The sequence below is a fragment of the Magnolia sinica genome, chromosome 7 (assembly GCF_029962835.1).
Source record: "Magnolia sinica isolate HGM2019 chromosome 7, MsV1, whole genome shotgun sequence".
Taxonomy (NCBI): domain Eukaryota; kingdom Viridiplantae; phylum Streptophyta; class Magnoliopsida; order Magnoliales; family Magnoliaceae; genus Magnolia; species Magnolia sinica.
In genome coordinates, this window is record NC_080579.1 from 34,169,805 (window position 1) to 34,178,342 (window position 8,538).

Consider the following 8,538-nt stretch of genomic DNA (forward strand, 5'->3'; position numbering starts at 1 on the left):
AGCGACGTCTCCTAGGTCCCGAGCTTCTGCTGCAGATGTCAGAGACTATCGACATCATCAGGCAGAGGATGCGCACAGCTCAGAGCCGGCAGAAGAGTTTTGCTGACCGTAGGCGTCGTCCCTTAGAGTTTGTCGTTGGGGACCATGTGTATCTCAAGGTCTCACCCATGAAGGGTGTGGTTCGTTTTGGAGCGAAGGGCAAGCTTGTCCCGAGATTTATAGGACCTTTCGAGATCACCGAGCGCATTGGTGTCGTGGCCTATCGGCTTGCCTTGCCATCTCAGTTGTCTGGCGTCCACAACGTTTTTCATGTCTCTATGTTAAGGAAGTGTGGATCAGACATCGTGCCTGTTATTGATTGGCAGCCGTTGGAGGTTCGTGAGGACGCTTCTTACATTGAGCAGCCAGTTCGTATCCTCGATCGAAAGGAGCAGGTCCTGCGGACCAAGGTCATCCCCTTGGTGAAGGTGCAGTGGAGCCATCATAGTGTGGATGAGGCGTCTTGGGAGGACGAGGCAGAGATTCGGGAGCGCTATCCCCATCTTTTCGATGTTTGATTATATGTTTTACTGTATTTTGATTATATATGACGTTATGTTTTCTATTTCCTTATGAGTTACGATTAGCTGCGATGGTAGTGTAAATTTTGAGGATGAAATTTTTATTAGGTTGGGAGAGCTGTAAGACCCGTATTCTAGCCCGTATTGTTCCGTCGACTGCCGCGATCCTTCCCGTCGAATTCCAGTGACCTGCGACCTATAATCTACGTTTACGCGCGATCCTAGGTCATATCCTATAGATTTGAGTCAGCTTAACCCGAGACCCGTACCATTACGATCTCACCGTCGCCGCGGTTCCAACGCCGCGTCTCGTGTGCCAACCCAATGCTTAGATCATAAGGTGTGGACTGTGCATTTTAATTACCGTGGACCGTATATTGTGGGACCTACTCATCCCATGTGGCACCAATCTCTTGGTAATCATGAGGGTGATGGATGACATCACCCTAGCTATACCCACCCTACCCTAGCCTTAGCCACCCTACCCTAGCTATAGCCACCCTACTCTAGCCTTAGCCACCCTACCTTAGCTATAGCCACCCTACCCTAGCTATAGCCACCCTACCCCCTAACCTTCTTACAAACATTTATTGCTAGCCACCCTTCTCTTACAAGTAATCATGGCCTACCTAAGCTACCCTCTCTCTCTCTCATTACAACCCTCTCTCTCTCTCCCATTTCTCATCACTTTTCCCAAGCAAGGAAAATCCCACGTCCAAGCCTTCCTATGGAGAGAAAAATGTGATTTGGTGGTCCACTTCCCATCCCAAAGATCCTTCATCTAAGCCATCCACTTCTCATCTCCCTCCATCAAAGTGAAGCACAAGGACATCGACTTTCTAACGGACCAAGAAGATCGACGGTGGGTGCTTGTTATGATAGATTTTTCATGTTTTTGATGATGGGCCAAGTGAGGCCTACCGATTGATGGTATGGATCTCACTTTGGACCCTAGGTGTGGCCAATGGCCCACCTTGATGCTCATGATCATTCCATGATGGGGCCATTCTCCATGGACCCCATCATGATGTTTATTTTCCTTACATGAAAAGAGGTCATCTAGACCTTACATTTGGTGGAGAAAGGATCTCCACCATTGATTTTTGTTTTAGTGGGCCCACATGTATTGGGACCCACTTGATGTATGATTGAATGTTAGGAGGGCCCATAGTGTCGAGGTTTCTCCATCACACACATCCCACTTTATTTCTCTTTCTCTCCCTCTCTTTTTACTTATTTATTTTTGTGTGTGATGATGTGGCCGTATGGCCCACCCAGATGGACCCCACGATGAGGCATGTATTTTATCCAAGTGATCCATAAGTGGGGGCCTACTTTATATGTGTAGCCATGTGGTGTCCCACCTAAGTAAGGCCCACCTTAACTTTATTTGTATGCCCAAACAAAAAAAAAAAAAAGAGAAAAGAGAGTTCAACGTCTCTGGACGTGAACTGGAAAGCACAAATATTAGCTTTTCCAAAGCTTATTGGTGGGCCACTTGTGTAAGCTCCACATTGATGTATGAGTTCAATCGATGCCATCCATCGTATTTACCAACTCATTTTAGGTGTTGAGCCGAAAAATGAAGTCCACCCGATCTTCTTGTGGGCCATAACATGTAAAACATTGGTTTTTTACCGTTGAAAGTCACCCCGACAATTTTTATGTGCTGAAAAACATTGGATATTGGACTCGTTGGAATGGTCATAAGCCATAGAGAGCAATGGACGGGCTAGATTCAGTTGATGCGGGTCCCATATATGAAAAACCACAGAAAAACTCGGTTTCAAAATAAAAAATAAAAAAATTACATGCAGCAGACGCTGCTGCTATCAGAGACGCAGGCAGCGCCTGCTGCTGGCGGGCGGGCGGATGAGAGCAGATCCACGGCCCTAGCCGTGGGCCCCACAATGGTGTATATTTGTCATCCAATCCTTTCATTAGGTGGGCCCCTGCTTGAAGTGGGCTCTCTCCAAAATTCGGCCCGATCTGAAACTCAGGTGGCCCACTTCACGGGAAACAGTGGGATTGAACGTCTGCCCTTGAAACTCATTTTCTGGGCCACAAAAGTGTTGGATCAAGATGAAATTTGTTTTCCTCTTCATTCTAGGTTCGTATGACCTTCTCAACGGATTGGAGTTAGTAAATATAATGGTGGGCCCCACGTGGGACCCACAGTGATGTATGGGTTTCATTCACACCGTCCGTCCAGGGGACGGTGTGTGCGTGTGCGTGTGTGTGTGCGTGTGCACGTGTGTGTGTGTGTGCGTGTGTGTGTGTATATATAATATTATATACAGTATTGTATATATATATATATATATATATATATATTATAAACTATATATTATATTATATATAGTATACAGGATGGTAGGCCTTCATGTGGACCCCCACCATGATGCTTGTGTTGCATCCAAATTGTCTAACCATTTTGAAAGCTCAATCTATAGTCCAAGTGGACCCCACCTTGGTATATATATAAGGCCATAGGATTAGGCCCATCTTGATGTATTATGGCCCGTTGTTGGGGCCCACTTGAGATAGACATGGGGCCCAAATGGGGTGGCCCATCTGATGTACATAAGGCCCATGTGATTAGGCCCATTCGATGTATTTGTGGCCGTTGTTGAGGCCCACCTTGATATGAATATAAGGCCCATGTTATAAAGCCCATTGTTCTGTATTCAAGGCCCATGGGTTATGGCCCATTGCAATGTGTACAAGGCTCATTGATGCGACCCACTTGATTTATATAAGGGCCATATGAGGCGGCCCATTTGATGTATCTAAGGCCCATGGGTCGAGGCCCAATAAGACGTATATAGGCCCATTGCAATGTGTGATTCCCTATGGTTTGGGTAATGATATTTTATGGCGGGCCATGCCTTGGGAGCAATGTTGGTTTGACGTCCACGTTGTAAGAATAATGTTGGTTAAATGTCCGCATTATAATTCTCCCTAGGGCCCATTAGTAGGCCCATACTTGTTGATGGTTTATCACTTTGTAACATGCTTAGTATATCTCCATGATTCATGCCCATACGCATCATATGTATGCTTGATATAAGGAATGTTTGATCATTGCATAAGCCGTTGGGCTGAGACATTTACGGGACTTCTTATGAGATGGAGTGCCCCACATGAGCGCATGGTACGCGCGAGATTGGTGCATGACTGATGGTGTGACTGATTCATCTCACATTGTGTGTCGTGATTCACTGCACGCCCTAGCGACATTAGGGCCGTGGCCTTCACAGGCACCTCGTGGATGGTCGTATCGGATACCGGAAATATTGGCTTTAGCATTGTGAGCACTTAGGATGTCCTTGGGTGAAAATCCTAGAACCTTTTTGTAAGTGCTATAGTTTATATCCCTGTCTGTTGTCAAATTTATGGTGCCAAAATCACTATTATATATAACTTGCATAAGTGAAGCTCTCTCAAGGATCAATATTCATAATAAAGCTAAGCTCACAACAAGCAAAGCTCACAAGTACAAGGATCAATCTTGAATGCAAGAACTACTCACAAGATAAGACTCAAGCTGCAAGACTTCAAGAAGAGTACAAGGCAGTTTGTAAAGAACTCAAGACACTTTCAAGATTGAGCTACATTAAGATTTCAAGATTGAACTACATCAAGACTTCAAGGCTCATACTTCAAGGTCACTAGTTCCTAATGTTTCAATGTCCTTACTTCATGGTTGAGGTTTGAATGACCTTAGGTTGACCTTAGAAGTAGGTCACTTTGGATACATAAATCGAATGTTTATTTTACATAAGTTTGGTCTGTTCTTCGACTAGTCCTAGGCCTTCTTCGACTAGTCCTAGAGTTGCTTCGACCAGTCTAAGAAATTCCTCAATCAGTCGTGAGTTTGTTACAAATTTCAGATAAAATCTGTTAGACTTTGACTAGTCCAGGAATCTGTTTGACCAGTCGAAGGAACAGTGTCGACTGCATCTTCGACCAGTCGAAAATCTTCGACTCAAAATCCAGTGATGTTTTTCAGGTTCTTCGACAAGTCGAAGGTGACCTACAACCAGTCGAAGGAGACCTTTGACCAGTCGTAGAACGTTCAAAGCTTATTGCGCCTGATTTTTCAAATATCTGTTATTGCTTCGACTAGTCGAAGAGCTCCCTAGACCAGTCGAAGACGCGATCTGCTCACCTATAAATAGTGCACAAATTTTAGAAGAAATCATTGAATTAATTAATCCATTCAAGCCAATCTTTGTCGAACTTCTGAGAGATAATTCTGTGCTCCATCTAAGCTAAGTGTGCTTATTTAATATTCTCTTTCCTTAGCTTTATTTAATTGATTTTGTTTCTGCTATTCCAATCTAATTTGATAAGAGGGATTGTTATTCCCTTTCTTTGGAATCAAAATCAATTAAGGCAAGCCCTATTTGGTTTAATTTAAAATCTATTAGAATTAGAACTATTGTAATTGAGTACTGGACATTGAACTTAGACATTCAATCATCTACTCTGATTTGGTTCTACCGAGCTGTTACAACGAAGGAGATAATCAGGTATTTTACATTTAATTGTAAATTCCTTTCTGTTTTGGTTTTTTTCAAGATTTGCCAGAAAAATCTTGTTGTATTGGTTATCTGAGGAGAGCCAGGAAAACTCAGAAGTGAGGTTTTTTAATTGTGTAAGCCCACAGACAAAAACACAATTGTAAAGGTTTTGGGTGAACCTGGGAAAACCTATTTTGTTAGTGAACGCTAATATCCCCTGTGTGAGGATATTAGGAGTGGAGTAGCATTCTGTGTGGCTGTTGTTTAACAGTTGGTGAACACACAGGCGAACCACTATAATCCCTTGTGTTGTGGTTGAATGATTTATACTTCTGATCTTTAATTATTCTTTTGTGGGATGTATGTATGGTGGTGAATGTTGTAATCATTTAATTCAAGCATTGTGAGAATTTTGTAATAGTTTAGAATTTATTTTCTGCTATTCCTTTATCAGCTTGATATTCAATTTCCTTTAAAAGTTGTTCCAGCAAGGTTGCCCTGCCATTTTTATGGTGTATGGCTGTCCCTAGAACAATACATTTGTGATTACAATTTATTTCAATTCAGTTTGTATTTATTTCTATATTCCTCTTTGGTTTGAGATTTGATACAAAGATCTTTCTAGAAATAAGGTTGTCCTACCATAAACTCTGGTTTTTGGTGTAAGGTTGTCCTTAGAACAACATTTGTATCAACCTCTCAAGATCTGAATTTTGAGGTTATTTTACTTTCTTGCATTGTGATTTATTTTGGCTATCATATTCTTTTTAATTCCGCTATTATAAGTTTTATTTGGCATTGTCCTATTCACCCCCCCTCTAGGACATATAGCTAGGCCTTTTTAAGTGGTATCAGAGCCTAGTAGCTCTTTTTTAATTCTTGGATTTAATTCCTAAGCTAACGATTTAAGCTATTTAAGATGTCAAATTTTAATAGCCTTTCAGTCACAAGGCCTCCACCCTTTGATGGCTCCAACTATGCCTATTGGAAAGCCAGAATGAGGATCTTCCTCAAATCAATGGATGAAAATGTGTGGCAAGCCACAGTGACTGAAAGAAAACCTCCTATCATGGAAGTTACTGGGGTTGATGGTTCAAAATCTATGAAAGTCACACCATATTACCAATGGACTACTCTTCAGAAAAGTGAGAGTAGTGCAAATGCTAAAGCACTAAATGCAATTACATGCGCACTATCACCGGATGAGTTCAAAAGAATCATTTCCTGTGATACTGTAAAGAAAGCTTGGGATATATTATAAATGACACATGAGGGTACTACAATTGTCAAAAAATCTAAAGTCCAACTCCTCACAACCAGGTTTAAAGAAATTCATATGGAGGAAAATGAAATGTTTATGGACTTTTACACTAGATTGAATGACATTGTAAACTCAATGTGGGGTCTTGGTGATAAAATCCCAGAAAGTAAAGTGTGTGCAAAAATATTACGCTCACTTCCTGAACGGTTTAATTCTAAAGTAACCGCGATTCAGGAACTTCGTAATACGGATAATATGAGGGTAGAAGAACTAGTTGGTTCTCTACAAACCTACGAGTTAAACTTTAAAGCTCCTAAAGGTAAATCTATCGCACTAAAATCTTCTAAATGTAATTCAGAAGATGATTTCAGAAGATGATATGACTCTTTTAGCTAAGAAATTTTACAAGATTTTCAAAAGCAAGAAAAGGGTTGATTTTCAAAAATCAAATGATAAAAAGAAGTTTAGACCCAAATCTCAAAATTTTTTGAAAGATAGTCAATGTTATAACAATCAAGAATATGGGCACTTAGCAAATAGATGTCCTAAAAGGGACAAACCCAAGAAGAAGGGTATGTTGGCTACATGGGATGAATCATCCGATTCTGAAGGTTCTTCTGATCTGAAACTGAGTTGGGCAATGAGGTTAAAGCTCTTATGACTCTAGGCAAATTCACATTTTCAAATAATGACTCAACAAGTGAAGAAAATCTGAGTAGTGAATGTGAAAATGAAGATGATCTTCAAGACGCTTACAATGCCCTATATAAGGAAAGTTGTAAAATTGTTATCAAACTTAAACTTCAAAAAGAAAAGTTTTCTAAACTCAAAAATTGTTTTGAATCACTTGTCTTAGAAAAATCACAAATTTCAGATTGTTTTGAAAAATCAAAATGTGATTTGGAATTCAAAAACTCCCTAATTATTGATTTAAAATCTGAAATTGAGAAACTTAAAACTGAAGTATCTTCTCTTCTGAGCCTAAAGGACACATGGAAATATGCCCAAGGTGATCCAAAGTTAGAGAAACTTTTACCCGGATCAAGAAAATGTGGCGATCTATCCGGGTTGGGCTATGATAAAAATCTACCTCCTAAACAAAAGTATACTCCTCCTATGTTTGTTAAAGGAGAGTCCTCAAACTCAAAAGGGAAAAGTACTTATCAAGATTTTTCTAGAATTTAAAAACTTTTCAAAAACCTAGAAGTAGCCATGTCAACTTTAATCAGAAACGAAATCCACTAGCTAAAAAGATAGTTGATTTACTCAAGGTGCTCTTAAAATCTAACTCTACAGGTCATTCCTACAAATATACACAAAAGAAGACCAACTATGTTCCTAAACCCAAAACAGTTATGAAATGGGTTCCTAAAGTTGCCTGTTTGGTTGCCCACACCGCTTTCAAAGTAACAAGTCATTCAAAGTGGTACCTAGATAGTGGATGCTCCAGGCATATGACAGGTGACAAAGCTTTATTCACGGATCTCTGAAAGATATGACTGATGGTTCAGTCACATTTGGTGATGGTAGCAATCGCAAGATTATAGGCCAAGGTACGGTTCAACTTTTTAATCTTCCCGTGTTTAAAAATGTTTTATATGTTGAAGGCTTAAAACATAACTTGCTTAGTATATCTCAAATATGTGATAATAACCATAGTGTTCGGTTTTCTAATCAAAGCTGTGAGATACTAAACAATAAGGGTTCTGTAATATTAACTGGACGTAGAACGTCTAAAAATTGCTATATTATTAGCGAATCCAGCTCATCTAATCAAACATGTTACATGGTCCATACAGACAAGACTGATTTATGGCACAAACATCTTGGACATGTACATTATCAAAATTTATATAGATTGAGCAAACGAGAACTTATAAGAGGTTTACCCAAACTTCAGAAATTAGATAAAATATGTGGTGAGTGCCAGATAGGCAAACAAACAAAGAACTCACACAAAAAGGTGAATTCAAATACCACATCAAGACCACTCGAACTTCTCCACATGGATCTTATAGGACCTACCAGAACAGAAAGTCGTGGTGGGAAAAAGTATATCCTGGTAATAGTTGATGACTTTACCAGATTCACTTGGGTAGTCTTTTTAAGGGATAAATCTGAAACCCTTGAAGAAGTAAGAAAAGTTTTCAAAAGGATTCAAACTGAAAAATCTTCTCAAATCAGTAAAATT